Source organism: Coffea arabica, chromosome 10c, assembly GCF_036785885.1.
Source record: "Coffea arabica cultivar ET-39 chromosome 10c, Coffea Arabica ET-39 HiFi, whole genome shotgun sequence".
Taxonomy (NCBI): domain Eukaryota; kingdom Viridiplantae; phylum Streptophyta; class Magnoliopsida; order Gentianales; family Rubiaceae; genus Coffea; species Coffea arabica.
Window position 1 is genome coordinate 29,951,075 of NC_092329.1, and position 23,736 is coordinate 29,974,810.

Consider the following 23,736-nt stretch of genomic DNA (forward strand, 5'->3'; position numbering starts at 1 on the left):
GGGAAACGAAAAGGCAAGGAGTTCAAAATTGGGAATCTTGGGCCAAAAAACCTAAGCCCAAAAGTGAGCTCGATAAGGAGGTCATTCACAGGAAAATCGAAAAGTTGCGGCTAACTTTGCAGTAGTAGGTTAGATCGAATTGAAAGTTCAAAAGTATGCGAATTTGGCGAGGGGACCTCAGCAAACGATAGCGTCCAGTAAAAAAAAATGCTACCAAGTCAAGACTGATTTTTGGTGGATATTAGGGACAATAAATTTGCATATTTTGTACTCTAGCGGAAGTGATGGAAGACTAGTACCTGAATTTCCATAGTGCATGTATTGACTGACTTTGTTTAGCAGTGGCAATGACTTTTGTATTTAAACTTAGCTACTGACATTTAGCTTTCCAGAAATAAAGTTTTTTCTGTCTTTTTGCTTCTATGTTGGCTGTAATTACTCAATTCCATCACAACTTGTTCATTGGAAATATGCAATGGCAGATTCTATCTTCTTTGTCCAATTGCCTTTTAAAAAGTTTTTCTGGCTTTTGACTTCTATGTTGTCTGTAATTACTCAATTCCATCATAACTTGTTCATTGGAAATATGTAATGGGAGATTCCATCTTCTTTGTCCAATTGCCTTTTATTTCCACACATTATATGACTATGTCATGGCCAGATTACATGGTGCTTATTTCATGCTTATATACTATGTCGGCAAAATCATGCCACTAATATTCAAAGTAAAGTTGTCAAACAAGAGTCATGTATAATTTTCTTTTTCTAATTTCATGTACTTCAAGTCCTCCAACAATTTTAGTAAAACCAAAACGTTTGCTACCTGTTAGTTCAGATTGGTCAAATTTTAGACAGTTCGAAAATTTTTGGTGGTACTACCGGATAGGGCTGTAAGTGGTTACAAATATTTAGTTGGAGGACTAATCTGGCCAAAATTAAAGAAGAGGGACCATTTTACTTTTAGAAACATAGTTGGAGGACTTTTGAGGTCAATTTGCTCACGTTTTTATTTTTTGCTTGTTGATAACGAACCTTTCCGCTAAGAAAACTGCTGTGTACATATTTATAAAAGGGAAAACTGTTACGAGATAATTATATATTATGGATGTGTATCGCATTTATCTCATCCCCTATATGGTGACAAGACTTTCACATCCTTCAAGATAATAAAGCTATCACGACTTTTGAGGTGATAGAATTGGGATTAATATTTCCTATACAAACAGTGTATACACTGTCAGTATTGGATGAATGATAACTATGCAAAATTTAAATTTAAATTTCAATTTTTGTATATATGTCATGGATCCAACAGTGATAGTATATGCACTGTCTGTATGTATAAGATTTACTCATAGAATTGACATGATTTTCAATAAAACTATCACAACTTACGAGGTGATAAGCTCATCACAACTTACGAAGTGATAAGCTTGTCATGTCTTACGAGAAGATTGTATCACCATCTTGAAGAAGCTAGCCCTATAAATAGGGGTTAACCTAGGGATGGCAATGGGGCGGGGGACCCCTCCCCCATCCCCCGCCCCGCTGCCTACAAACTCCCCCCGCCCCCGCCCCCCGTCTCCGCCCCGCCCCGCTTCCCCCGCGGGGCTAATAAAAATTTGTTATATAATTTTATTATGATTAAATTTTAGCAAATAATCAAGTACTAAAATATCAACACATCATCAAATTATTATTCATTGTAATTTTACAATTGAAACTTATAAAAACAATCAAACAAAAAATATTTGAATACAATCCAACATGATGAAATAAATATAACTAAAGTAGTCAAGTTTTCACTTTTGACACAAATACAATCACTAATTCATTATTGTGCTTTTGCTTTTTTTAAGAAAAAAATGTTATTGTATTAAGTGTAATTAGGAATTTAGTATAAATGTATTAGTAAATTTAGTATCACCAATTAATAATTTGTATTAGTATACATATATAATTATTAGTATAATTAATAATATCAATTATATTATATATACTAATAGACATTATATAATACATATAACTAATAATATCATTATCATAAGTTTGTAACTAATTAAATTATATATTATATATATAATTATATACATATATTTATTTTTTAAAGCGGGTGGCGTGTACCCCCGCCCCCCGCCCCTTTTCTAAGCGGGGGGAAAAATTCCCCCCGCCCCCGCCCCACCCCCATTAGCCCCCCGCGCGGGCACCCACCCCATTGCCATCCCTAAGTTAACCCCCTCTTGTATCTAGGATAGAAAAATAATAGAAAACTAAAGTTTCATTTGAGTGAATAAAAGAATAGTACTTTTCTTACTTTTGTCTTGTCCTAAACTCTTTAATTTTCCTATTTTCTTAGCATATTACCCACCACATAAACAACTCGAATCCTACATCACATTAGTATTAGTTTATAACACATTATCAGCACGAGTCTCAATTTTTAAGCAAAAGGTGAAAATGGAGCCTCTATCTTGAGCAAAAGTGAAGCATGAGATCCTGTCGAAATTCTGCCAGTGTCAAATCAATTAATAAACACTTTCTTGGGCAATTCCTCTGGTGAATTTTGAGGTGTTATCTAACCCACAAGCTTATTTCAATTTCATATAACTAACTTTTGAATGATCGCAAAGTACAAGTGCCTACTACTGAGCAACCACTAAGAACAAACATATACTTTTTGACATTTTTGAGCTAATATTTCTTCTTTCAATTCTATTTATTTATCTTTATTATCGTAAGAATTATTTGTTATAGATATTTACATCTTGATCCAATGAGTTTTGGAGATGCTATTATTGAAAATCAATTATGCTTAAGGATCCACTTGTCCTTTTAAACACGCAAATAAAAAGGATTTGACTGTCTGAAGATGGTCGTTCTTTAAAGAAAATATTTGACCACCTGAAGATGGTCATTATTTTAAAAGTCTGGTATGATATATTTGCATACGGTTGCAAGAACATAATTCCACAATGTTCAGAATTACTTCTCAGTAGAAATTATGTAGAGAAAATGCTACTCATGAGAGATGTTGAAAATGATATTCTCTACGCTTGATTTCTCGAATATGCTCCTGTAGCCGCAATATCAAGTGAAAATTTGTGAGAAGTATTATGTGCTTATTGCATGCTAGCTTTAGTTCATTCCCAGATGTGAATGCAAATAAAAGTCCAACTTATTAGCTATGGTTGCAGCTTGACTATGATTTTGGTAAATATGTATTTTATCATGGCAAGAGCAAAATTTTCACTTGAAGTGGGATAATAATGATAAGGACAAGAAAATAATAATCCTGAAAACAAATGTCCTGAAGTACATTTGACCAATCAAAAGTAAATGTTGATAATATTGACATAACATCTTAACATGGCCAATTTCTTTAAATACCTTGAAGATGTATGCTAACGTTTTGATACTATTAATTTTTCTTCCTGAAGAAGAAATGGATGTTTTTTCTTGAAGAAGAAATAGATGTCAAACATTTGAAATCAAATGATTATGGTGATGATATTTGTCCCGCAAGAATTATGATGACAATGATATGTGCCTCATTATAGCGCTACTATGCACACTATATTTCTATTTGGAAATAAGAGAGACAAACATAATCAGTGGTAATGCTAAATTGATTGAAAACTCCGTAAGAATCACTACAACATTTCTCCTTGTAGGAGAAAAGAAAATCATAAATAAAAACGACACTGATACGAACCCACCTAGAAGGTCTGAACTCGTATCCCACATAGCTCTGGACTCAGATGAAGAATCAAGTTAGATCGCGGAAACTCTTGACCCTTCTAAATCACGAAGTTATGAATTAAGAAAATTCTTAATCCACAACTTAATAACTTAGCGAACCAAATTTGTTTGTAGAAGAATGCCACAACCAAGGGTGATTACTTGATTGATAAGTTCAATTTGAATACTCTCAAGAAACTCTCAAATATTCAAGAAAGGCTCTCTTAAACAAGAGAAAGTGAATAAAAACTCACAACAATTTTGGAAAATCTGATTATTCCTTAAATGTTAGAAAGATAGGCTATTTTAATGCACGATCAGCTTTGAACCCTTTGAACCTTTCATCATACACTTTGAAAACTCTCAAAGGGTTTATTGAATTTTAATTATATCCGCTGAAATGGATATCATATCGAGGCACTAAATGAAATAATAATAAATATCATGTTTAGAGATCTAGTGAGACAAAGGTTGATTATACCATATTAACCATTCGAGAGAGAAATGGTTATCAATATAGTTGTCTTCATTTTTATTTGATTCAAAGTAAACCAGAAGTTTACTGATTCCAATGAATTTATGATTTGACAAAAGTGAGAATATTTAAGAGCCGACAAGTATTCATACCCCCTTTATATTATATGTGGCTTCAATAGAAATTTAAAAATCTATGTCGGTTATGAATCACCCTTTATAATTAAATATCGTGAAATATTGACAGGTGATCTATTTATAATTCTCGACATCAATTGGAGAAAAAGATCAAACGAAAGGAGGAAATCATTTGAAAATATTGTTGGATTTCGTCGATCCTCAAAATAATGTGAACTAGAAGTTCAAAAGATTATTTGTTTGAAAAAAATTGCAAATTGATCGTCAAATATATTGACTCCAGAAGAGTTATTAAATCAAATATTCCTGCAGGAAATACTTTGGTTAAAATTGATGTCCCTAAAAGACATGTACAAGTGTTACAAATGAATTTAAGGCCGACCTACCTAAATAAGGTATAAATTGATTTCAAATGTCTATGGAGAATAAATGTCATAACAAAATTCAACCTTTAGAAGAGGTAGCTCCTGAAGAGCCAAACCCTGAAGAGTTTACTCCTGAAGAGAATAAAATCATAGAAATTTTGATTAGAGCCTAATGAAGCATAGCACTTGATATTATGAGGATCATGAAAGTATATCGATTGATAAATATCGGCATAGAAATAATTGACTGAAATGAAAGGATGTGATTCCATACACCCAGAAGGCATAAAGCTAGTGGGATATAAATGAATATTTATTGTAAGATATGAACCAAGACTTGTACCCCAAGAATTTTCACAAAGATTTGGATTTGATTATAATGAAACGTATTCACCTATAATGGATGCGATCACATTCGGACATATTATGAGTTTAGTAGTGCATGAATATTTAGATATGCGTCTAATGGATGTAATCATTGCTTATTTATATGGGAATTTTGATAACAATATCTACATGAAAATCCCTAAAGGATTTAACATGCCTAAAGCATGTAAATCAAATCCCAAAGAAATTTATTCTATTAAATTGCAAAGGTCTTTGTATAGGTTTAACCTATTTGGACGTATGTGGTATAACCATCTCAGTGAATGTTTAATAAAAGAAGGTTATACCAATGACCCAAATATGTTCATATGTTTTTATAAAGAAAAATGGGTCAAATTTTGTAATTGTTGCAATGTACATTGATAATCTTAATTTAATTTGAACTCCTGAAGAGCTCCAAAAGGCTATCGAATATTTGAGATCAAGGATTTTGGAGAAACTAGATTTTGCCTTGGTTTATAGATTGAGCATTTAGAATGTGGAATTTTTGTCCACCGAATTGCTTATGCCCAGAAGATATTAAAACGGTTTTATATGGATAAAACACATCCATTGAGTACCTCGGTGGTCGTCAAGTCTCTTGATCCATATAAAGATCCTTTTAGACCAATAGAGAAAGATGAAAATATTCTTGATCCTAAAGTACTATATCTCAGTGTAATTGGTGCACTAATATATCTTATTAATTGTACAAGATTAAATATATCATTTGTCGTGAATCTATTAGCAAAATTTAGCTCTTCTTCTAATTCTAAGAGACGACATTGGAATGGTGAAATTGATGTGTAACAGATCCAATATAGCAATAATCTGGCAGATTTATTTACCAAGGCATTTCCGACTACAATGTTTGAAAAATTCGTGAAGAATGTTCAAATACTTCGACTAAGAGATCTCAAATGATATTTGAATCAGGGGGAGAAATTTGAGCAAAAGAATAGTGTACTCTTTTTCCTTCACAAAGGTTTTTTCCCATTGAGTTTTTTCCTAATAAGGTTTTAACGAGGCATATTCTTTATGTTACAGGCATCCAAGGGGAAATGTTATGAAACAATTACATATTGTGGATGTCTATCACATTTATCTCATCCCTTATATGATAATAAAATTTTTACGTCCTTCGAGGTGATAAAGCTATCACGACTTATGAGGTGATAGAGTTGGCATGACTTTTGATAAAACTAGCATGACTATAGATAAAGCAATCACAACTTACGAAGTGATAAGCTCGTCACAACTTACGAAGTGATAAACTTGTCACGTGTTATAAGAAGATTGTATTACTATTTTGAAGAAGTAAACTGCTGTACTTTCCCCTATAAATAAGGGTTAACCCGCTCTTATATCTAGGATAGAAAACTCAAGTTTCATTTGAATCATTACTTTACTAAAAGTGAGAGTTGGGTTGCTACAGTGAAAATGGACTGGTTATCCAGTAATTTAGAGCAACTCTGATGGCATTTCTATTTGACCTCTAGGTGTGCTGACTTTCCTTCTTCAGGTTTAGGTGTGCGGTTCCTTTTGTGAGCAAAAGTCATAGACATTAGTCTAGCTTATGGTCAACTATCTGATTGTGCGAAATATATTACATTCAAATTAGGACCATCAAATTAAAACTAACTCCTCTTACTAGAAAAAAAAATCAAATTAACTTCACTTGGGAAATTTATTGCATGGAAATTAAGGCCCGATTTGGCAAAGTGAGTTTTTGTCAAGTTTATCTCCTACCAGTTTTCTAACAACTTTAACTACAATAATCTCAAAAAAAATTTCAAGGTTTTTAAACTACACACTTCAAAATATCCAAAACACACAAAAAAAATGACCTTCCTCCTTTCTTTTTCCACCTCAACCCACCACCACCTCTACTGCCGGCCAAGACCCAATGCGGGCTACCTCTTTTTTTTTCTCTTCTCCCTCTCCCTCTCCCTCTCCTCCTCCCCTCTCCTCCTCTCTCCCCTTCTCCTCCCCTCTCCCCCACCACCTTTCTCCTCCCTCTCCCTCCCCCACCACGCTCCCCCTCCCCAAGCTACGATGTGGCTGCAATCTACATTTTCTCCACTTAACAAATATCAAAGAACAAAAATGGTGATTTTAATTGTTTGTATTTGTTAAAATGGATATGAATATGATTTTCAAGTGTTTTTCACCTTTTGAGTTACTTAAGGTTTGATGATAGGGTCGAATTGGGGAATTAAGTTACATATGGTTGTCAAGTTCTGGAGATATCAATAGGATTTATTAGATAAACTCTTTAGTCTGATGTAATAAAGAGTTACAATTTGTATATAATCTTTTTCCCTACCGATTTTGTGCATAGGATAGCAAAGTTACTGATCTGGTAGATTTAGATTTTTGAATAGATCTATTTTAACTTTGTGACCGATTTTATTGCCCTTTGAAATATCCTTTGGGCAGAAGTTAGTCAGTTGTATGAGTGGTGTATTTTCAATTTATACATTTATTGACTTGAGAAGTGTGTTAATAGAAGTTTGGCAGTTGGTTGACTGTTCCCTTTAGTGGTGATAAGTTGTCAAATAGGATAGATCCGCCTTTCTTTTTTCGCCCTCTTTCTTCTGTAATGATTAAAAATGAAAAAAAAAACAACTCGTGTAACTTGAGGTTCTCATATCTTGAATAATGCAATTAAAGTACTTTGGTTTGATTACTACTGGTTTTCCATTATAATGTTTTGTGAATGTTGTGGCTGTGCCATTGCTGGCAAGCTAAATGCACAAGAAGCCAACTTTAGGCCTATGGTTTTTTATGGTACAGACCAAATTTAATCTATTGTTTAATTAGTGACTTTTAATTGTGAATTGTCATTTTGCTGGCTTATTCATCCTTAATGTCGAATAGTCTTGGATGGATTAAGTACCTATGGTAAATTAGGAGGTTAGATTGTCAAAACATGATGGTTATATTTAGAATTCTTTCGAATAGTGCGAGTAGTTCAACTTTTAAGCAGAGTTCCGGAAAGTGTGATTACACTAGACACTTGATTGTTACTATTTTGTGAAATTGAGATAGTGTTATACCCAGTTCGAAATGAAAGCTTACTCATTGAAGACAATCCCTCTCAAACTATTTATCAATGTGATTGACAAAATTATTTTTTAATCTCCTTTGTTATCAATTGAAAATATAAATCTTAACAACCCCCTGTCGAACCAGATTTGTCTTTATAGTGAGAGGCCTATGAGTCAGAATGTTTGTTCAAATCATTGCAATGGTTCACCAAAGGGCGTTAAAAATTTTAGAGATATTTTTTGAGTTTCAGCTATTGTCAAATAGGAGCCATTGTTAGACTTGCTATGGCTATCTTACTACATGATTATAGTTTTTTTGGTGATGAGTTTCTAATGTTTTGTCCCATTTGAAAGAATTTGCAGAACAATTGAGTGCATATGATGTGTATACAGGGATTTGTCTAATGCATTGACTACACATTTTAAGTATGGTTTTGGCCTCAATTAAAGGTGTAGATACCAAAAATTCTACCATTTTATTTTCTTCATTTTATTCCTATTTTTGGTCATTTTTGTTAAATTTTATTTATTCTTGTTTCACTTCTATTTCTTGGGAAAAATTATTTTTTAGAAAAATCAAAAAGGGAAGGAAAAGAAAAGCAGAAAAGAAAAGAAACACAAAAATCAAAATCAATTTTGGTTAAAAAAAAATCCTTCCCACTGCACGCGCGCCATTTCTTCAACCTTGGTACGAAAATTTCAGTATAGAAACAGAAATTGCAGAGGCCATTTCTTGGCCTTCAATTCCACTCATTTTGGCTCTTTCTCTTTCCCTAACCATGTGCCACCTCATGCCCTTAATCCATATCAAGATCTTTCTAGAAAAATGCCATCTAATGGCTCAAATTTTCTGAAAAAAAACCCAAAGGTGAGGGTTTTGGGCTTGTGGGTTCCTATAAAAGAGATAGAAACAAAGCCAAGAAGAGAGAGAAAGACGAGGGAGTGGCGGAAGAAAGAAAAACAGAGAAAACAAGAGAGAAAAGAACTGAAAAAGAGTGAAAGGAAGAAAAAAATTTTGCAGAAAAATTTTCACAAAAAGAGTTGATTTTCAGCCATCTTTTGACTCAAATATCTCCTCCATTTTAGCTCCGTTTAAGAAACTTTCAATTTCTACTAAATCTACAAAGTGAGGGGAGCGATTTTTGTTCAGAAACTTGGTGGAGAAAATGACTGGAAGTCCTTCGAATCCGGCTCCAAAATCGCTGCTTCAACATACCTGGCTCAACCCGCAACCTCGCGTAGAACTTCATCAGATCTACTTCCAATGCGTCTTGCTCGCTCAAACCCGGTCCTAAAAACTTCCTCAGGTACCCTCCTAAACTGATGTCTTAGTTCCTTCCACTTTCAGTCGTTTCTGGGCTGCACTCTCACGTTTCTTTGTCGCTGCTGTTGCTTGCATTTTCTTGCTGTTTTATGTGCTTTTTGTTTGTCTCTATTGCTTTAATCTTGCCGATGGAGTGTTTTGTCATTTGATTTTGTTAAGAAATGAGGTTGAAGTCTTGGTGTTGAATTTTTGGTGGATAAATCAATGGGTTTTGCTTTTGGGTAGAAATTTCTGGGATTGCATAAGCTTCTGGAGTTGGAGAAGAAAGAAAGCTTCACAGGTTGCATGTTATTGTTTTAAAAATTGCAGTTTGGTCCCTCAAATTTTATGTAATCCTATTGTGGCCCAAATCTGGAAATTTTCAATCAATTTTGCCCCTAGCAAGTTTTTAATCCTTATTTTTTTATGTTTTATGAAGTTTTGGGTCAGAATATTTTTAAGTTTCAAGGCATAAATAAAGTTTAATGATTTTTGTTGATTTAATGTTTGAATTGGGTTTTGTAAGAAAGTGATTTGGTAGGTTTAATGTTATTTTGGTTGGGTTTTAGGAGTGGGTTTTGATATATTTCTTTTGGGTTTTGGCTTGGGCTAGGAGGCCAGAGCCCATGCATTTGTGATTGGGCTGATTTGGTAAAAAGAGTAGGCTTGGCCCATTCTTTTTCTTAGGGCTTTTGGTCTGGCCAAGAGGCCTTTGGCTCGAAGAAATGCTGAAAATGGCCCAATGGCCCAATTGGCTAAGAATCTGGTAATCGAATATTGTAAATTGGTTCCTGAATTTTTGAGCAATTTCACTGTTACCCTAAAAACTTTGAATTTCTTTCAATTAGGTCCTTAATTAAATGGCAAATAGGTCCCTAAACTTTATTTTTCTTTGATTTTGACCCTAAATGTTTGTAATAATTATAATTTGACCCCTAAAATTTTATTAATTTTTGCAATTAGATCCCCAATAGATTTGATTTCTTAAATAGAAGTTTCTAACAGTATTCTTGAGCACTTTCGGATCCGAATCCTGTTGAGGAAAACAAAACGTGGATGAGCTTACGCCCCAGTGAGCATTCCAGGTAAACAGACAAAATAAGAGAATAGCACAATTTAACATATAAAGACGTTTTTCCAAGTAATATAGGTTAAAGTTAATCGATATTCAACTTTAAAAACTGGTAGTGGAGCAATTAATTGTAATAGGAATCCTTCAATGTAAAATATTTGATAAACAATAACATTCATGCGTGCGTTCAATCATTCGTTTAAGTAAATACAAGGATGAGCAATACTTTAAACATTAAAAGGATACGAGACTCACATGGAGCAACATTCACCTTATAACTGCCAATAAACAATCCCCTACATTTTACCACTTATAACCTCCGAACTCCCACCTTATGTCCTCTGAAAGATCAACAATCCTCTCATTTAACATTCACCTTATGCCTTTCGAAAAATCAACAATCCCCTCATTTAACATTAAACATTAAATATTGTACTCAAGGCCTTTCGCCAAAGAGTTTTGAGCTTTGCACTTTGCACTTAACATTGGTAAGTTATAAACCCAAAGCTGTCCAGCTGATCCAACCTCGCAAATGGTAGGTCTCAGATAGGGTGCTAGCATAGGGTTAAGCTCAGTTCAGCCGATGCAATAAAGTACGCATCGGCCTACATTCTTGCAAATTTATCACTCATTCATGCAATGCAAACATGCGCTCTTAGCAAATTAAAAAGACAAGAAAATCACAATAGTCATTCACTTATTTGCATGTCATTCAAAGGAGAGCACTTAAGCAAATAATAACATTTTCTCAAGTCGTGCATAATCAAATAACATGCATTGGAACACTCGCCGACAAAGCAGAGCAATTCAAATGGTCCCACCAAGGTTCTCATTTTCCACATCAAAACCTATATCCAAGCAAGTACGAAACTTTAAGATTCCAACTAGAGCAACTAAACAAAAGAAGGAATGATCGAGAGAGCTAGAGCAGACTTCGAAGCGACAAATGACCCAAAAGAGATTTCTAAAGGACATAAGTTTTAAAACCTACGCGAAGGTGCAAGTTCAAGGAAGTCACCAATACATGTTAGGTTTATGATTCAAGCAAGGTTTGGCGCGAAAAGAATGTTTCTTGGATCGAAAACTAAGAATAAAAATAAATACATGAAAAGGCCAAAATCGACGCACAACTCTATTATTATGTGTTGGCAAATAGTACAAGCGATTTCAAGTCCAAACTATCACGAATTGAAGGTGAAACAAGGCCAAAACAGCAGCCCTGTTCCATACCGAAAAATCAGGAAATTCAACTCAAAAGCCAATCAAAACTCAAGTTTTCTTCAAATTAAATGCATGGTTTTCGCTACAAATCCGTCCACAAGAGTTCTACTAAGTTTATAGTACAAGATTTAGCCAAACTTTCATCAAAACAAACCAAAAAGTGAAGAGAAATAAACTCAAGAAAACCGGTCAGCATGCATACATTTGGAAACAGAATTTTCTCCAGTTTTGCGCGACATTGTTTGAAAAATCGTATCGGAAGTGTCGCGCCCCATTTTTTGATAAATAAATGATAGTTTTTGTGATTTTATTGGTTTGGAAAAAATGAATTTTTTGATAAAAATAAAAATGGGTTTAAATGGGACTTTTGAAAAGGCGACGATTTGACCCAAGAAAAATAGTTCAAAAAGGGTTTTTTATATGAAAAATGGAGTCGCCACTTGGTATAGAGTTAGGGTGTACCAAGTCACCCAAAAAAGTGAATTTTTTTAAGGAAAAAAAGTAAGAAACCCTTTTGAACGACTCCTAGTCCACGCAAACAAAGAAAAAGGTTCGGGAGTCACATTTGACGAAGGGGAAGGCAAGGATAAAAAATCCAAGGCACCCCTTCGACTTAGCCAAGGCTAGTTGCGTGATTTAACCCTTATTTTCCTAATTTTTTCCTACCCAAAGTATGTATTTGCAATTTGGACAAAGACTAATGAATGAGAAATGCAATCCTAAATCTAAGAAATGTCTCTTATGAGGCTTGTGGTCCCATTCACATGAATTGTGAAGGCCAATAAGAAAGACCTCATAGAGAATCGTGAATGATGCAAATGAGGACTCAAATAATAGTGTAAGTGTGCAAAGTGTAGAGAAGGGCATGTGTGCAATTTGAAAGTGTTTGTGTGCAAATGAATGAAAATATAAGTGCTCGTGTGTAAGTGAACAAAAATAGTAAATATATATAAGTAAAAAGATAGGTGCAATGTGTGAGGTGAAAAATAAAGAAGTGAATAGGTGTGTGAATATGGCATATGGATTAAAAAATTTAATGAGGAGAAAAATGAAAATGTATGAACTTAGAGGAATGCATCAAGTCGGGTACGGGGATGACCTCTAGTTTTATGATTTTAATTTTCCCTTTGACTAGAAGGCGAAACTAGCGTGCTAAGGCTATCGAGTAGCCACACTCGCTCGTTTCCCTTATCGGAAGGGGATTTTCACGCAAATGAACCCTAACTAGCATGAGATGCAAGTCCTAAAGTGAAGGGGAAGGGGTTTGAGGAACATACCAAATGATAAACTAAGAAAAAATGCGTGATATGTGGTGATCATGCACTTAAAGAAAAAAGGAAAAAAGAACCTATTGGGTCTAGCATTGGACTAGCCCATCCTATGAATTCCGACTAGCGTTGGACTAGTGGAAACGATAAAAGAAGCCACAACTAGCGTTGGACTAGTGTGGTGACGTACATTCATCCATTTCATTCATCCACACTATAAAAAGCGAGTAGACATGCGAATCACTTATAAACACGTAGCACATAACACTTAGCATGCTTGACTAGATGCAAAATCCTAATAAAGCATTTAACATATAACACATAGGCATGCAACCATTACATTTGCTAACTAAAACAAAAGGGAAAGGGAAAATGGACCAAATTACTTGCTATGCCCTATCTATTACAAGCCAAGAGGTGTACACATACCCCATAATGAATAACTTAAATAAAAGTAAAAGTAAATGAAATATATGCAAGGAATTAAGAAAAGCAAAGTAGACATGCATATTCACGTAACACGTAGGAGCACGTAGGAGAGACAAACAAAGATAAGAGAAATTATACCTTCTCCTAATGGTAAGCAAATGAAGGAAAATGGCTTCAAAACAATAAAGGGGTCAAGGCATCAATTTAAAAGTAAAGTATAAGCAAAAACACCAAAACCCACCTAATTGCAACTTGAATGAGCTCAAAAAGTGCTTAAAGACCAAGAAAACGGAATAACCCGTTCAATTTCCAAATATAACATCTACTAAAGACCCAAAACAAGCATTACTCAAACATTCAAGTCCAAATAAATCGTTTAAGCACTTCAAAGATTCCAAAAATAAAGAAAAAGCCAAATAATGATTGAAGTTGCAATGATTTTAGGACTTACTTACAAGATGCTAAAACGTGCTTGGGCTATTGTGGCATAAAGAGAGGGATCAAATTGATTAAATGTTCCAATTACTTGGGCCATAGTGAGTCAAGGGGGAAATTGGGAGGTCAAAGTGCAAATTTTCAAAAATTATTTCATGCAAGTTCATGCAAGCTTCGTGAAAGAACAAGAATGAAGGTCTGCTGCATTTCTCATTTCCAAGCTTTGATCAAAACCATTCCATCTAAGCGTATAACCATTCCAACATTACAGGATTAAGACAACAACTCTTATTGCAAGATTAAGACAGCAAAATTGGGATGATGGCTGCTAGGGGGCAACGGCAAAACAGAATGCAGCAAAAGACAGGATGATACTAGCAGACTTGAACTTATTCAGGGATGTATTTCTGCAACTTCACTAGTTTTTAGGTCTCAACAATTTCATGGATTTCAATCACATATCGACCAATAATGATTTCGAACACATAAATGCAGTCCTTTTCACAAAAATCTGTTGCACAATCCGAAAAAAGAAAAGGAACCCGCATGTACTGCTGCAACAAATTAAAGATTTGAACTTGTCGCAGCAGGTTTTGTGCACCATCCCTCCCCAAAAATCCAAGACTTAACCATTGTGAGAGGTTAAAAGGCAGCCACCAACTCAAACAACAATTCAAGACACTAGTTTTTAACAGGATAGACCTGAACCTCAGCCCTCCACAAAACAACATTAAACCAAGCCCAACCACAGATCCGTGCATGCCCGGAAAAATCTGAATAGATATCACTCAAAGTTAGGAACTTTCGGCCATTTCCCTTCAGCTAAGACCCAACCATACAAGAGCTGACTCATTAACCCAACACCAGATTCATCGTTATTCAAACAAAAGACATCAAGCCCAAGCAAAAACCACCAGTCAACGCTGAAGCATAAGAAAGGAAAAGAAAACAGCAACGGAATGCAAGTCATAACATAAAGGAAACAGCTTTTAGCTATAACAGATAAACAACGAATACCTGGAGCGTGAGATGGAATGTGGAATGACCAAGGAAAACTCAGATGATCTTCCTAAGGATTGAACGTTGCGGATGGCTCCGTCACCTTCCCTTTCGGCAATCTTCCTGCAGCAAATATGTGGACTTGGTGAGCGTGGAAGATCCTAATGCCAAATATGTGGATCCCGTGAGCGTTGAAGATGATTGTTCTCCACAGAAATCGAAAAGGACTTGCTACTGGCTCTGATGAAAGCCACACAAAATCCGGAATTTTCCTGGTTTTCCCGTAGCTTCCTTTGCCGTTTTCTTCTCAGATCTTAGCCTTCCAGATTCTCCACCAGATGTCAACCAGCTTTGCTTCCCTCTTTTCTCTCTTTTTTAGTTTCCTTGGTTGCGGCTGCTATGTTCACTCTTAGCTTTTCAGAATTTCTTTCGGCCGTTCCTTCTCTCTAAAAAAAACCTCCCCCCTTGCGGCTGATGCTTCCTCTCTATTTATCCTACCTCCCAATCTCCTAAACCCTTGCTTGAAAGGTGAGGATGAGGGACAAGGACAGGCCCTCACATCCAGCCCTCCAAAGGGCAAGCCTGGCCGTCCTTTGCACGCTGCAAAAAAAAAATTGCAGCATGCATGCTGCGACAAAATTTTTTTTTTTTTTTTTTTTTTTTTACAAAAAAACTTGGTAATTACAGAAATGATACAATAAAATATAAATAATAATAATAACAAAATTACACAAACCAGGTAATAATAATAATAACAAAACAAAAATAATTTTAAACAAAAAAACTAAACAAAAAATGGCCATTTTTAATTTTCCAATTTGATTTTTTGTTCTTTGCTTCTTTTTCTCAAAATAACTTAATAAAAATAACTAAAGTGCCCAAAGATTGAATTTAAAGAAATAAACATATTTTTGTGAACAAATTTTCCTTTTTTTCCTTTTTCTCTTTTTTTTTTTATTTTTTTTTATTTTTCTAATCCAACTAAAGCCTATTTTTTTTTAATTTTTTCTTCTTTTTTCCTCTTTTTCTTTAATTTTCTCTTTTCTCCTTTTTATGATTTTGCATTTTCATTTTTCTTTCAAGAAAGCATTGAATAAAAACAAAAATGACTAAAACATATTTTTGATGTTTTCTTTTTTTTTTTTTTTTTTCTAAAAAAAACTCTATGCTAATCTTAAACTCAAAAGCTAAAACTAAAAACTAAAACTAAAAGTAAATAAAAATAAATAGCAAATGAAATAGGTCAACTAAAAGGGCGAAAATGAATAAAACTAAAATATCATAACAACTAATAGTACAAAACACACAATAACGAATTAAAATGCAAGCAATCTAAAAATGAAAATCATGAAATAGATGCTACATAAAAATTATTCAAAATTTGGTGTCTACAGTTTGCCCCTCTTTGTCTGAGTTTTGAAAAAACTTGAGACAAAGAAATAGACACCAAATACTTACCTGTGTTATTGGGCTGCAAAAGATTCTCACGAAAAGGAATTATAACACGGGACTGACCCGAACATGAAAAATAAAACGGGACTGACTCGAACAAGAATTGAAAACGGGACTGACCCGAACAGAAATTTAAAACGGGACTGACCCGAACAGAATTTAAACGGGACTGACCCGAACAGGAATTTAAACGGGACTGGCCCGAACAGAATTTAAACGGGACTGGCCCGAACAGGAATTAAAACGGGACTGGCCCGAACAGGAATTAAACGGGACTGACCCGAACAGGAATTAAACGGGACTGACCCGAACAGGAATTTAAACGGGACTGGCCCGAACAGAATTTAAACGGGACTGGCCCGAACAGAATTTAAACGGGACTGACCCGAACAGGAATTAAAACGGGACTGGCCCGAACAGAATTTAAACGGGACTGACCCGAACAGAATTTAAACGGGACTGACCCGAACAGAATTTAAACGGGACTGACCCGAACAGAATTTAAACGGGACTGACTGACCCGAACAGGAATTAAACGGGACTGACCCGAACAGGAATTAAACGGGACTGGCCCGAACAGGAATTAAACGGGACTGACCCGAATAGAATTTAAACGGGACTGACCCGAACAGAATTTAAACGGGACTGACCCGAACAGAATTTAAAACGGGACTAACCCGAACAGAAATTAAACGGGACTGACCCGAACAGGAATTAAACGGGACTGACCCGAACAGGAATTAAACGGGACTGACTGACCCGAACAGGAATTAAACGGGACTGACCCGAACAGGAATTAAACGGGACTGACCCGAACAGAATTTAAACGGGACTGACCCGAACAGAATTTAAACGGGACTGACCCGAACAGAATTTAAAACGGGACTGACCCGAACAGGAATTTAAACGGGACTGACCCGAATAGGAATTTAACGGGACTGACCCGAACAGGAATTAAACGGGACTGACTGACCCGAACAGGAATTAAACGGGACTGACCCGAACAAAATTTAAACGGGACTGACCCGAACAGAATTTAAACGGGACTGACCCGAACAGAATTTAAAACGGGACTGACCCGAACAGGAATTTAAACGGGACTGACCCGAACAGGAATTTAAACGGGACTGACCCGAACAGGAATTAAACGGGACTGACCCGAATAGGAATTTAAACGGGACTGACCCGATCATGAAAAATAAGACGGGACTGACCCGAACAGGAATTTAAGACGGGACTGACCCGAACAGAAATTTAAACGGGATTCACTGGGAAAGTTTGAGACAATGAATTGAATTTTTACCTGAGAGTAGTTCAAATGTTTGTACCTAGAGGGAGATTGGATCTCTGTAGTTGAAGCGATGACTGGTGTTGGTCCTTATAATCCAACTTTGCAAATAACATTGTTTTAGGTTTGAAAAAGAGAATGATCGCTTTCATTTGTGACCGCAGTGTTCCTGCAAGAAAAGAATAAATAATAATGGACTTGCCACCATTATTTGATCCGGTTTGCCTTGAGAATCGTGTAAACATGAGTCTTGTACTATTTTTGCCTTTGTTTTGCGGCATCCGTCTTGGTCGAACTTGTGACTTTGCAAATTCTAAAACTGATAAAATACGGATTGACCACGTCACCTAATCCAGGTGGTAGCTTTGTTGCATGTTACTCCCTGTATCTGATGATTGAATCCCCTATTTTTGCTCAAACCTTTGGGTTTATCACTCATTTGAATTCAATGGTAAAAGAATGATGCGTGAAAATTTGTCATATAACAATCAATGTACATGCAAGATTATTTCCTATGTCGGGCAAAGATGAGCATGCAAAAGAATGTAGACAATCATAAGCAGTCATACACAAATAATTGAAAACAATCACAAGATTCATAAAGATACATTTTGCAAAAGAATATTTGTAAAGAACAATACAAGTTTAGCCTACGAATATCATATTCAAGACTTTGGATATTTTGCTTCGGAATCCGATACTGACAAAAGTATCACAAACATGAGGAAAAACCCCAAACGAACCAGGTCACCAGCTGTTCCTTCTCGCGCTCGTCCGTTGTGAAAAACCCGCCTTAGCGCCCTTTTGGATTTTCACCAAGGTTGCCCCTACCCTTTTGTTTTTGCTTTTTCTTTCTTCTTTCTTCTTTTCTTTTTTTTTTTTTCTTTTTTTTTTCTTTCTTCTTCTTTTTTTTTCAAGGCGCCCTTTCGGGTTTTCACCTAAAGAATAAAGATACATCTCGACCATGATCGACTCAGAAATATGAGTTAAAGGTTTCAGGCATCAGTAAAATGCACTTCCCTTGTAGATTAGGCGAAGGCATTACGGACATCACTTGCCAGTTGATTATCAAATTTTGCTAATAGAAATGCAACAAATGACGGAAGCCAGGACTTTGGGCCTTGCAATGAGGTCAGGTGGGGTGTTTTTCCAGAAAGGTTAAGGCTTGAAAGCAAATTCGATGCCAGGGGTAAAATAAACTGAGATTGCCCTATTTTGAAATCATTTCCGATTTTGAACGAAACCGGGGAAAATTTGCCCCAGTTTGATCGAACTTTCACTCTTTGCATTTCTTCATTGCATTTTTCTCACTTTTGCATTTTTCTTTGAAAACTAAATTTGCCCCAGTGTGGGGTTTCTTTTCCTTTTCTTTTGCTCATCTCTCTTTCAAAAAATTAAAATTTTGCCCCAGTGTGGGGTTTGCAATTCTCAGGGGTTATCAAACGAAATTTGTCAACTCTGATGGCTCAAAGGGGACAAGTAGGGATAAAATATTTTAAGTGTAAAAGAAGATGGCCTGACTTGCATTTCGCCATTTGCATGAATTTCTGAAGAAAATTTGCATTATCAAATGAAAAACTTTTTGCACATATCTGAGTTGATGGGTTGAGGGAATGCTCGTCCATCCATTTCTGCTAGAATAAGGGCTCCGCCAGGTAATATCTTTTGGACAATGAACGGCCCTTGCCAATTCGGAGCAAATTTGCCTTTAGCTTCATCTTGCATCGACAAAATTCGCTTTAGCACTTTGTCACCTTCTTCAAATGCACGCCGATGGACCTTTTTGTTGTAAGCTCGGGCCACCCGTTTCTGATAGCACTGACCATGACAGATAGCGTTGAATCGCCTTTCATCGATCAACGTCAATTGTTCATGGCGCTGCTTTATCCAGTCAGCCTCCTCCAATTTAGCCTCCATAAGGATTCGCAACGAAGGAATCTCAACTTCGGCTGGTAATACAGCTTCCATCCCATACATGAGTGAATACGGTGTTGCCCCAGTCGATGTCCGGATAGAAGTCCGATACGCCATTAGTGCATAAGGCAACTTGTCATGCCAATCGCGATGCCTTTCAGTCATTTTGCGGATAATCTTTTTCAAATTCTTGTTCGCGGCTTCTACGGCTCCATTCATCTGAGGCCTATAAATGGCAGAATTACGATGTCTGATCTTGAACTGCTCGCATAATCCATCCACCATGTCATTGTTCAGATTCTTGGCATTGTCAGTGATAAGCGTTTCAGGCACCCCAAATCGACAGATGATGTGATCTCTCAAGAAATTGGCAACTACTTTCTTCGTCACATATTTAAACGACTCTGCTTCAACCCACTTGGTAAAGTACTCAATCGCCACCAATATAAATCGATGTCCATTTGAAGCAGGAGGATCGATTGTACCAATCACGTCCATACCCCACATTGAACAGGGCCACGGGGCGGTCATGCTATGCAACTCAGTGGGTGGAGCGCTTATAATGTCACCGTGCATTTGGCATTTTATACATCTCCGGACAAAGTCTATACAATCATGCTCCATAGTAAGCCCGAAGTATCCGGTTCTCATGATTTTCTTCGCCAGCAAATGGCCATTCATGTGAGGTCCACAAACACCACTGTGCACTTCTTTCATCATATACTGAGCTTCATCCTCATCAATGCACCTTAAAAGGTTCAAATCTGAGGTTCTTTTGTACAACACTTCTCCACTTAAGAAAAACTTGGAAACCATTCTGCGCAAAAAACTCTTATCCTTTGAACTAGCACGCTGAGGGTAAGACCCCGTTTTGAGAAATTCCTTAATATCCTTATACCAAAGCATGTTATCAGAGGACTCGTCTGCAACCCAACAGTGGGCAGGTTTGTCTTGAAGTTGAATTTGGATTGGTTCGATTTTCAATTCGTCTGGATACTGGATCATAGAGGCTAGAGTGGCCAAGGCATCAGCAAATGCATTACGGGCTCTCGGGAGATGTCTGAACTCTAAATTTTGAAATTGCTTGGCCAAAGTGAGCAGACTACAATGGTAGGGTAGAATTTTCGAATCTTTGGTTATCCATTGCTTCAAAGTTTGGTGCACGAGCAAATCTGAATCACTGAAAGCTATCAACTCCTTGATTTCCATCTCCAAAGCCATTTTGAGACCAAAAATGCAGGCTTCATATTCAGCCATGTTATTCGTACAAGCGAATTGCAATTTGGCAGCGGCAGGGTAGTGCTTCCCTTCGGGTGACACCAAAACAACTCCAATTCCAACTCCGAGAGAATTCGAAGCTCCATCGAAGAAAAGCCTCCATTCAGGACTTTGTTCACTTATATCATCTGCAGCGCCTACAAATAGGACCCTCTCGTCAGGGAAATAAGTACGGAGTGGTTGATAATCATCATCCCTTGGATTTTCCGCCAAATGATCAGCTATAGCTTGCCCCTTGACCGCCTTTTGTGAGGTGAAAACAATATCAAATTCTGAGAGAATTATCTGCCATTTCGCCAAACGCCCAGTCAGCATCGGCTTCTCCAAAAGATACTTCAAAGGATCAGACCGGGAAATAAGATACGTGGTATGACTCAACAGATAGTGTCTCAACTTCTGGGCTGCCCAGGCCAATGCACAGCAGCTTTTCTCAATGAATGAATAATTAGCCTCGTACTGCGTGAACTTCTTGCTTAGATAGTAAATGGCTTGTTCTTTCCTTCCAGAGTCATCGTGCTGACCTAGAACACACCCTACTGCTCCTTCAAGCACGGATAAATACATAATCAAAGGTCGGCCCGGTTTGGGCGGCACTAAGACTGGTGGATGCAACAAATAATCTTTAATCTTGTCAAAAGCCTGTTGGCACTCCTCATTCCAATACAACGGCACGTTCTTCCTCAATAATTTGAACAACGGCTCGCATGTGGCAGTTAGTTGGCCAATGAACCTCCCGATAAAATTGATCTTCCCTAAAAAGCTTTTCACGTCCTTCTGAGTTTTTGGCACTGGCATATCTCGAATTGCTTTGATTTTTGCTGGATCTATCTCTATGCCTCTCTTACTGACTATAAATCCCAACAGCTTACCCGCAGGTGCTCCGAAGGCGCATTTCGCAGGATTTAGCTTTAAATTGTACTTCCGCAACCTCTCGAATAATTTCTTCAGATCAACCAAGTGGTCCTCTGCCCTTTTAGACTTGATTATAATGTCATCCACGTAGACCTCCATCTCCCGGTGGATCATATCATGAAATAGGGTTGTCATGGTCCTCTGATATGTTGCTCCAGCATTCTTTAAACCGAAAGGCATGACTCGGTAGCAAAAGGTACCCCAAGGGGTAATGAAAGCAGTTTTCTCCCTATCTTCTTCTGCCATCAAGATTTGGTGGTAGCCAGCAAAACAATCGCAAAAGGTTTCAATCTCATGTCCGGCAGTATTGTCTAAGAGAATGTGAATATTTGGTAGAGGGAAATCATCTTTAGGACTAGCTTTATTAAGGTCTCTATAGTCAACACAAACTCTCACCTCTCCACTCTTTTTTGGAACAGGGACTGGATTTGAAAGCCAAATTGGGTAATGGGAAACAATGATAATGTTGGTTTTGAGTTGTTTTTCAATTTGCTCTTTTATTTTGAGGCTTATATCTGGTTTGAATTTTCTGGGTTTTTGTTTTATGGGTGGAAAAGAAGGGTCTGTGGGCAATCTATGCACTACCACATCAGTTGAAATGCCAGTCATATCATCATAGGACCACGCAAATACATCCTGGAACATGGTCAAAAATTCAAGCATCTCCTTTTTCTGCCTTTCATTCAAATGAATACTGATCTGCACCTCCTTAACTTCATCCTTAGTGCCAATGTTAACCTTTTCTGTTTCTTCCAGGTTCGGTTTTGGTTTTTCCTCATATTGTTCAAGGTCTTTTGCAAAAGAATCGAATACCTCCTCATTATCACTCTCACTTTGGAGTTCGGATTCACAGACCTCCAAGTCGTGAGTGATATAGAAATTGCCATTATCATATTCCAGAACTGTGATATCCAAAGGGTCAAATAATTTTATTTTTGGCCATCTGAAAGAATTAACGAATGTGGGATAATAAGCAAATAAGCATACAACAAACAAATGAACAAACAATATGAATATAAACAAGCGAATAAACAACAATGACAAGAACAACTTGTGCATTTTCATAAAACCTTTGATTGAAAGCAAATGGAAATGAAAACTTAACAATATTTACATGCGCAAAAGGAAAATTGTTTTCATTGGCTATTTACAGATGCAAAAGTATTTTTCATGAATTCATATGAATGATAAACCCCTTTCAGTTTACCGAAACTCCTTCCGAATAGGCAGAAATTCAGCTGTCCAATTGGAAATCGACCCTTCAGGGATGTCAGGAAATTCGGCCTCGTTCGGGAAATTGTCTTCAAATATTGCCCCAATGAACAGTTGGGACAAACTATCCTCGATTTCTTCAGTTGAATTACCCTCTGATGCGATTATTTCAGCTGGCCGGGGAAAAGTATACCGTAGCGGTGGAATATCGAAAACCCTTTGCCAGCCCTCTTTTTCTGCTCTTTTACGCTCCTTCATCTCCTTGAAATCCTTGGCAGTTGGTCTGAAACCCAAACCGAAGGTATCCCTCTTTTCTACTATCTTCACTGGCTTCAGGATCCCTTGCAGTTCACGCCCCAACCCCTTGTCGAATTCGTATCCTCCACGAATCATTTCTCTGGCCATCATTACACTGGCCTTTGAGAGAGTTTGTTCCTCCGTGGTTATCCAACTTACGGAGACTATATCGGATGTGCTGTGAGGGGACATGGTAACACTTTGACTACCCTCCTCCTTAACTCCAGAATCGGTGATCACCAGGCAGTCCTCTTCAGCAAAGATAGTGATTAGTTTGTCATTTACCACGAACTTGAGTAATTGATGCAACGAAGACGGCACGGCCCCAGACTTGTGAATCCAGGGCCTTCCAAGTAAGATATTGTAAATGCTCGGGAAGTTCATGACTTGGCAAGTTATTTGAAATTGGGCCGGCCCCATCTCGATTACTAAATCTGCCTCTCCTATTGGCTCCCTTTGTGCTCCATCAAACCCTCTAACGATGGTCCCTGAATGCCTCAGCTTAATGTCTTGCAATCCTAGCTT

The 23,736-nt window shown here is 36.9% G+C and overlaps 1 long non-coding RNA gene across 1 annotated transcript; it reads left to right on the forward strand.

Annotated features, from left to right (window-relative positions):
* The first annotated feature begins 6,478 nt into the window (after positions 1–6,478).
* LOC140015591 (uncharacterized) lies at positions 6,479–10,241 on the forward strand. The gene is made up of 2 exons (XR_011822233.1): positions 6,479–9,438; positions 9,681–10,241. It is a non-coding gene; the product is annotated as an uncharacterized lncRNA (long non-coding RNA).
* The last annotated feature ends 13,495 nt before the right edge of the window (positions 10,242–23,736 follow it).